The sequence below is a fragment of the Lagenorhynchus albirostris genome, chromosome 3 (genome assembly GCF_949774975.1).
Source record: "Lagenorhynchus albirostris chromosome 3, mLagAlb1.1, whole genome shotgun sequence".
Lineage (NCBI taxonomy): Eukaryota > Metazoa > Chordata > Mammalia > Artiodactyla > Delphinidae > Lagenorhynchus > Lagenorhynchus albirostris.
Window position 1 is genome coordinate 12,316,695 of NC_083097.1, and position 9,219 is coordinate 12,325,913.

A 9,219-nucleotide genomic window follows, 5' to 3' on the forward strand; every position below is an offset into this window, starting at 1 on the left:
GTCTTTTGCCTGCCTAATTTATAGGATCTCAGCCGGGGTACCTACGATGAGTATAGGAAAAAGACCTTTTTTCCTTCCCCTCTACTAGCAACCCTAGTGAAAAGTGACTTCTTTATTCTGATGTCCATATTCCAAACCCAGGGAAGGCTCCAGTTGGCTCTTTGTGGGTCATTGACCCCTTCTTGACCAGAGCAATGAGGTGATCTAATGGCCCCTGTGATTTGCGTTCCCTTTAAGACATCACAGAACCAGGGAGGGTGGGATGCCCTGAGAGAAGGGGCCTAGCTGACCCACCCCGCATGTCCACTGCAGTGCTGAACCAAGAAAAGACCGATGGAGGGGCATTCAGTTGGGAGCCAGGGGACCAGGGCTCTATTCTTGGTTGTACCTACTAAGTAGTTGCACGACCTTAGGAAAATTGATGGGCTTCTTTTCACCTCAGTCAATTCCCTTCAAAGGAGGGATCTAGAGTCGAGTTTGTGCTATTATCCAAGATACTAAAATCTTATCCTCTGTCCAATAAGAGCTTGTCATAACATAAAGGGTGCTCGGTCTTGGATGCGGGTGTAGATCATAAAACAGTAATGGAAAAGAAAAGTGAAACTGGAAAGTAAGTGTTCCTTGATTAAACTTATACTCTGGGTCAGGCAGTGTTGAATGTTTTATTTGGATTATCACATTTTTAACTTCCAAGAATTCTTTCTTGTTCTCTGATTAATCCAGTTCCTAAGCATCTTGTTACATCTCTGTGCCTCTGTCTCCTCATCTGTAAAATAGGGACAATAATCTTACCTACTTGGTGAGATTTTGGTGAGGATTAAATGAGATGATGCATGGAAGTACCAGGAATATAATAAGCATTCAGTATATATTATCAAGATTATTTTTAGCTACTCTTCTTCTTGGTTTCTTCATAGTGGGCATTGAAGGGGGAAGCTTTCTCTCTCTGTTCAGTCATCCCTGCTCTATCTACCTTCCCTCATCTAAAAATGTGATGCAAGTTTTTTTTTTTTACCCAGTGGTGTTTCTTCTTTGATTTTCCATTTCCTTGTTTGCTTCTCCTCTGGTCATGTTAGGTTAGAAGAGACAATGCCTTCAGGGAACCTGCCACTGCTAACCACCGTCTACCAATTTTCAACTTTCAGTAATTTAAAATTTTCCTTTTTTTATCTTGTTCCATTCAACCCATGACATTTCTCAAAGGCTCACACTTAATCGTGTGCGCTTTCTCTTCCTCAGTGATAAAGTGTGAATAATCATATGTAATCCCCCCTGTAGTACCTGGAACATAGGAAGGGCTGAATGAAGCTTTGTGATGCTGTTCCGCAACCCCCATCTCTATCCTCTTTGTGCTAATCCGTCTCCTGATTTCCAGCTCTAGGTAGCCACTAAACAAGCTTCATTCTGAACCGGGCAAGCGGGTGGAAGCAGTGCATCTCCTCTCCGCAGTCTAGGAAGATGCCCGTGAACAGGTAGGATTTCAGCAGGGTTTAAATGATGAGCAGAGACAGCTGGTGAGCTGTGTGTAAGGGCTTTCGGTCCCAAGGTGCAGCTTTCAACCATGCTTGAAGATTGGACAGGCATGAGTGAACCAAAGGGTTCTTTGTTGGTGTGTTATCCAGAAAAGGATAGATCATACCAACAATGAGTTTCCAGGAGGCCTTGTCATTGGCTCATTTATTCATTCATCCTGCAAATACTTATTAAGTGATTTCGGTGTGCTAGGAGCTGGGGATACCGCAATGCACGGACAGATGAAGTCTGTGCTTCCTTGAGTGGTCTGACCCACGGGGTAGGGTGAAATAGCTTTGCTTGCTCTCAGGAATTTTATTCAGTACCACATAAATGTTATGCCAACCACCAGCTCCTCCTAATTCCTGTCTCTATTGCTACCTCCACCTTAGAGGCTAAAAAAGCTCACGCTTTCTCTCCCAGCTTCCACTGAAGCCAGGGCGGTCACATGACACCATTCTGTAGAATGTCACTTAAGTGGTTGTCTGCTGGTGGCTTCTGGGAAGGATACCTATAGCTGGTGCTGTCTCTTCCCCTTCTCCCTTCCCTGAATTTGAACACGATGCTTAAAGCATCAACAGCCTTCATGTTAGAAGGACCGAGAGAGTCACAGGATTGAGCAGTGGATTCAACACCAACAATGCCTGCCTCTGGACTTCCTGTGACCTGAGACTCTTACTCATTTTATTGACCATAATTTAGATTTGTTGTTAGTTATAGCTGGAAACATTCTCAACACACCAAGATGGCACTCAATGTAAACCCCTTTACTTGTCTTTTCCTTCTTAAAGTGAAACTTCAAACATGTTCCCAACTCGAATATTCTTTTAAAAATTTAAATTGCCATTGGCCAATCATTTACCTAATGTTTTTGACTGAGCAATAAACTTCTTCCACTTAGGGATCATCACAGAGTAGAAAGCCAGTCTGGCAGCCATGAACAAAAAATCCTTCAAAGTTCCATCAGCTTCAAGCTCAGATTCCAAAGTGGGGCTTGACCACCCCAAGAACTGCCAGATGGCTGCTCTCTTGAGCAGGGGGGTGAGAATTCTGACTCTACCATAAAGGGTGGAAAAGCAGGAAGATTCCTATATGCATCTCAATAAAGGGAAAGAACACTAATGCCTGCAGAGACACAAACATCATCGACGACTCCCAAGCCCCTGAGATTTGCTAAAAAACCATGCCAGACATGGGAGGACTATCATTCCTAATGGAAACTCAACCCAGAATGTCACAGACATGCAAGTTGAAGCAAAAGCTAGTGTGATGACAGAAATCCTATTACAGAGCAAGGGGTCAGCAAAACACATCCTGCAGGCCTACTACAGCCCAGCACATGTAATTTTTATGAGCTGAGATTGGTTTTTACATTTCTAAATGGTCGAAAGTAATTAAAAAAAGGATATCTTGTGACATGTGAAAATTACATAAAATCTGAGTTTCAGTGTTCCTAAATAAAGCTTTATTGGAACACAGCCATGCTCATTCATTTATAAATTATCTAGGCCTGCTTTCATGCCATAATGGCAGAGATGAGCGGTTACCATGAAGAGTATGTGGCTTACAAAGCCTTAATTATTTGCTATCTGGCGCTTTACAGAAAGCTTGCCCACCTAGGGCCTGAGCAGTGACTATTCCACAAGAAACATCAATAGTGTATGAAAACAACCTCAGATAAAAAGGCCAAAACAAGGAGGCAAGATTCTCTGTAACACAAAGAAGTCCCCCCAGTTTCTTAGGGGATCATGTGTTAAAATAACACTAAAAATTATACCAGTAATATATAATTTTGGAACACTTGAAAAATACTGAGAAGTAAGCAGAAGAAAATAAAAAAATAGCCTTTAGTCTTATCAGCCATGATAACAACTGTTAATATTTGGGGGTTTACTCTTCCAATATTATTCTGTGCATAGATATTTTTTTCTACAAAATTTGGCTGCCTATACTGTATTAGTATTATTTCAGTGGTGACCGACAGGAAACCTATCTTAAATAGGCTTGAGCTATTAAAATAAAAAAAATGGGAGTAAGGGGAGTTTTTAGGCTCCTGTAACTGCAAGACACAGGAGTATTACTGCTGCGGGTACGGCTGAATGGAGGAGCTCAAACAATGAACTAGGGTTCTTTCTCCATCTCTTGGTTCCACTTCCTCCACATACATGTTAATATCATGCAGGGTTTTTCCTTATAGTGACAAAAGGGCTGAAAAAGTCCCCATCGTACCTTTAACCCACATAGTAACAATCCCTCTAGAAGGGAAGAAAGAGCGTTTCTTCCCCAAAAAGAAACAAATATGTCTTTCCAGTGTCAATCAATATCTTTGACACGATGAGTTTTATTTGCTTCCTGATATGTAATCATTTAGATGCACCACAAGTTTTTAACTTTTTTTTTTATTTTTAATTTGGCACGCGGGATCTTAGTTGTGGTACGCGGGATCGGTGCTCAGGCTCTTCGCTGCGGTGCACGGGCTTCTCTAGTTGCAGCGCGAGGGCTTCTCTCTAGTTGTGCTGCACGGGCTCCAGAGTGCATGGGCTCCGTAGTTGCGGCACAGGCTCTCTAGTTGTGGCGCGGGGGCCCTAGAGCGCGCAGGCTCAGTAGGCGCACGGGCTTAGTTGCCCCACGGCATGTGGGATCTTAATTCCCAGACCAGGGATCGAACCCGTGTCCCCTGCATTGGAAGGCAGATTCTTAACCAATGGACCACCAGGGAAGTCCCAAAATGCACCACAAGTTTTTAAAACAACCTGTTGGAGGAAATCTTCATCTCACAATCATGATTATAGGATTAGATGGGATCTGAGAAATCATATCCAGTACATTCTATTCCTTTTACAGTAAAGGAAATTGAGACCTAGAATGGGTAAGCGATTTCCCATTATCTTTCAAGTAACTGATGATGGAGAGCCAGATCTAAATGTTTCCAAGGTTCACTCTTTTCCAGCGGCTTTCTCTTTTTTTTTTTTTTTTTTTTTTTTGCGGTATGCGGGCCTCTCACTGTCGTGGCCACCTCCGTTGCGGAGCACAGGCTCCGGACGCGCAGGCTCAGTGGCCATGGCTCACGGGCCCAGCCGCTCCGCGGCATGTGGGATCTTCCCGGACGGGGGCACGAACCCGCGTCCCCCGCATCGGCAGGCGGACTCTCAACCACTGCGCCACCAGGGAAGCCCTCCAGCGGCTTTCTCTTAAATGTCAACCATGAAGCAAAATGTCAGGCTGGAAAAGCAGTCAACTAACGGAGTGTGCGTGCCCAGGGAGCCTGAAAAATAAATGATTCAGAGAAAAAGAGCAATATGGTTTTCTTCCCTGCTCCTGGATTTACTTATAAAAGTGAGGGTGGCATGGGGGTAGACAAAGCCACAAAGGCTGCTGTTTGTCTGTTCCTTTTTAACTAAATATAAAAATATGCTTTGTTGGCTAGTCAGAGCTGCAAGCCCAGTAACACATCTAAAAGTTTCAGAGATCGTGCCTCTTCATGTATTTTCACTTAATCGTCAAATTATACAGCAAAATTGTTCTTTCATTTGTATATTTCATGTGGCGAGGCTCCTGCTGCCTCTGTAATCTCAAAGAGCTTACCAGGCATGAAGGAGGAGGTGCCAAGCTTCAGGAGACGAATTCGTTGACAAGGACCTCTGCGTCCTCAGAGCCCATTTGCAGAGAAAGAGAAGGAATCGATCTGCAGACTCACTGAGCCCAGCCAGGAGGAGGCAAGTGGGTGGCAAGCCCCTGAAGAGAGGCATGATTCCTACATTCTGCAAGGGCTCATGCAGTGTCCCCCAGACTTTGAGCAGGAGACCCAGGGGAGACTGAGATCTTGTCCCTGGCCTTGGGACCTCACGGTCAAGCGTGGGGAGATGAGTGCTGGGTGCAGTGGGAACAGTGGGAACACATGAGAGGGCAGTGGAGCCAGACTGCTAACTCATCATGGGGGTTCCAGCAGGCTTGAGCCGAATCTGGAAGGACCACTGGAGTCAGCCAGGTGAAAGCACACCCAGGGAGTGCAAAACACCAAGGTCAAAGGCCGGAGACCGTGAGCAAGCCCCGCTCTATGCAAACTGCAGGCAGGGCAGTTGTCAGGAATTTGGGAACAAGTGAAACCATCTAATTTGCTGGAAAAAAAAAAAAAAGGAAACACTAAGTTCTGGTAAGTTCTGGTCTGGACGTACACAAGATTGTGAAGTTCTTCTCCACACACACCACCCTCACATCCTTCAGTTCCCTTTATGGCTCTCAGCTGATCTCCGTTATCCCTCTCGCCAGCTCTTAGGCTCTCTTTGCACTCTACTTACCAACCTCTGCTCTTAGTGGGAACCAGGGCTTGTTGACACTAAGGTGTGAATGACTGATAGGATAGTGTTGTAATTGAGTTGACTGATACTATTTTTACAGTAGACAAAATCCCAGACCAAGGAACACAGTTTAAACTGTCGCATGAGGCCCCAGCTGGGACAGCTTAAGGCTTCAGTGTCGGGAGTCACAGAAGCGTCTGCCAGTGCCCTCTGGGCAGCTTCAGGGTTCTTTAGACCTGCTTCTACTCCTGCCACGTTGGCCCCTCTCTCGAGGACTCTCCTGGTTTCTCTGCCGGTTTAGGCTTCACACCTTGGCTTCCCCATTCCTGCTTTGACCCTCTGGGTTTCTCAGCTTTGGCTGTGAAATGCCAGCTTGGGTCTTGGTCTCACACATTTGCTCTGCCTCATGCTGTGATGGTGGACATGGTGCATCTCAGCCAGGCCCTGGACTGGCATGTTGCAGGTGGACCAGGGTTCTCTGAGCCTCAGCTCATTCAGGGAAAAGAACAGACGTGGCTTTCAGGGAATCATTGAGTTCCCCGAGAAGTGATTTTTTTTTAGGAGATACTTTCCATACGGCCCCAGAAACTGGGTTCAACTCTCCAGCTGCCATTTACTAGCGGAATGACCTAGTTCCTCAGTTTCTTTGTCTGTATATTGGGAATAATAATACTACATATCTCAAGTGGGGGTTGAATTAATTAATACATGTGGAGCACTTAATAGAGGCTGGTACTTCATGAGTGCTCGATTAAGCTCTACCATCGTCATCATCAGTACCTGTTAACCTCTACGCAGTGCCCTCTGTTAGAAAAACTGACCCTACCTGATACAATGCAGAGCCGAAGTGAAGATAAGCGTCTCTCAAATTTTAATTTTTATAGATATCAACAGTGATGGCATAATGTTTTCAAAGACAATAAGTAGTCAAGGGACTTAAATGACATTTCTCCAAAGAAGATGTACAAACGTCTAATAAGCACCTAAAAAAATGCTCAACATCCCTAATCATTAGGAAAATGCAAGTCAAAACCACAGTAAAGGGCTTCCCTGGTGGCGCAGTGGTTGAGGGTCCGCCTGCTGATGCAGGGGACACGGGTTCGTGCCCCGGCTCGGGAAGATCCCACATGCCGCGGAGCGGCTGGGCCCGTGAGCCACGGCCGCTGAGCCTGTGTGTCCGGAGCCTGTGCTCCGCAGCGGGAGAGGCCACAGCAGTGAGAGGCCCGTGTACCGCCAAAAAAAAAAAGTTAAATTTTATGTATATTTTACCACCAAAAAGAAAGACAATGAATTTGGATAAGGACAGTTGGAAGTGAGTACAGTTGGGAAAATTCCACTGATTCTCAGTAGTAAGTCCAATCATTGCCTTCACTCACACATTCACTCGTTCTCATTCAATGAATACTGAATAAGTACCTTCCATGTGCCAGGCACAATTCCTGGGGCAGGAGTTACAGCAACCGACCAGCAACTTCCTTTGCACCTCCCAGCTAGAGGAGGATATTTAACTAGAAGCCCGTCAACGAAGCAAACTCTCAATAGCAATGAAGATTGCAATTATTGCCCAAAGGTGTAACGAGTTCCACTGTTCTCAGAACAAACGTCAACTTGTCCTAGCCGGAGGCTGCTCCAGATATGAATGAGTGACTCCTGAGTAACATGAAAAGTTTGGCATAGCAATGGAGGATACGTTTTGCAATGTCTTCAGGGGTTCTCGATATTCACATTCCATTCTCAGAGTTCAAATGGTCAAGAAAACTTTATGAAAACAAAAATTCTCAGAAAATATTTGCTATGCTTTATTGACCAGTGAGCCTCCCCCCTCTTCCCTCCCCCCTTTCTTTCTTCTGATGTGGACCATATCAGGCTCGTCCATGTGACTAACTGGAGTAGCCGTTGCCCCTGGCCACTCAGTCCAAACTCTCCAGCATCACAGTCAAGCGATGTGCTTCTAGGCACAACGCTAGGCACTGACTTTGTCATCAGTTGTTCTAAGGTCAATATTTCCGTGAGTATAATAATATGTGTCAACATTTCAGCTGAGACAATTGCTACAGGCATCTTTGCTGAATGCAACCTTTATGGAAGTATGGCCTCACCCATTCAAAAAAATTCAAGCTCTACATAATAGCTCCATGAAATATGATTTTATTATACTGGGCTCAATGATAGTTATTTTTCTAGTGCAGCACCAGCCAGATAGTTTTTCTTTTAAGCCTATGTATTCAAGATGTGACATAATGTGGAAGGCAAGAATGTGTGTTAGTAAAGGCCATAAAGGTTTGTCACAGTCTATATACAAAAAAAAAAAAAAAAAATTCAATCACTGAACTAGACACTAAGGATTCTAGATCAGAATTCTTGCCCTTAAAAAGCTCACAATCCATGTTGATAAAAAAAGATCGATAGCCTGGTAACTGTTAAGACAGGTAGTAAAGCACACTTGGGTAGACCAGAAAGCCAATCAGAAATCTCTAGGTCTAGCTACATCCTCTATTTGATGAATAGTTATGTGGTGTTTATTATGTGCCAAGCATTACTCTAAGGGTTTGGGATATATTTAATTACTTCATCCCCATAACAATCTCATAAGGAAGATACTCATTTGAGCTCCATTTTACAGATGAGGAAACTGAGGCACAAAAAGTTTAAATAATTGAGCAAGTCCATATGGCTAGTATGCAGCCAGGCCAGGCAGTCTGGTTCCAAGGTCTAGGTCTGTAAGTACCACACAAAGAGGCCTTCCACTCAGCTTTCAGAATAACAGTGAACATTACAGCAAACCATGGAACCCTGACTGTGAATTAATTGAAAGGATTTTAGGCTGAGTCCAAACAGCTGTGTTCATAAATTTTCTCTTGTGGGAGGAGGGGAAAGTTACTGGCTTATTTGTTTTGTGGTTAAAGGACTCAAGAAAATTTTATTTTATTATATCACAAGAAATTAGCCCTGGTACTTTCAGCTTCTAAAATAGACAATTTATACTCATCACAGCTCATAACTTTGTTTAGGTTTAATTATACACAGCAATTTTAAGTCATTTACTTTGTATAACATGGCTCTATACATGCAAATCATGGTTTATGGCTGTGGAAAACTACCCCTCTAGGTTAAAATCTGACTTGGATAGAAGGGATTTTTTTTTTTTTCTAAACATGCAGCAGAGTTTGGGAACGTTTCTTATTATCTTCTGTGAATCATGGGTTACAGAATGGTGGGGTGGTTGAGAGATCAGACCTAGGTTCAAACTCTGCACCAGCATTTACTGAGCCTCAATTTCCTCATCTGTAAACTGGAGATAACAATAGTATCTACCTTGGGACTTCCCTGGTAGTCCAGTGGTTGAGAATCCGCCCTTAATGCAGGGGATGTGGATTCGATCCCTGGTCTGGGAACTAAGATCCCACAT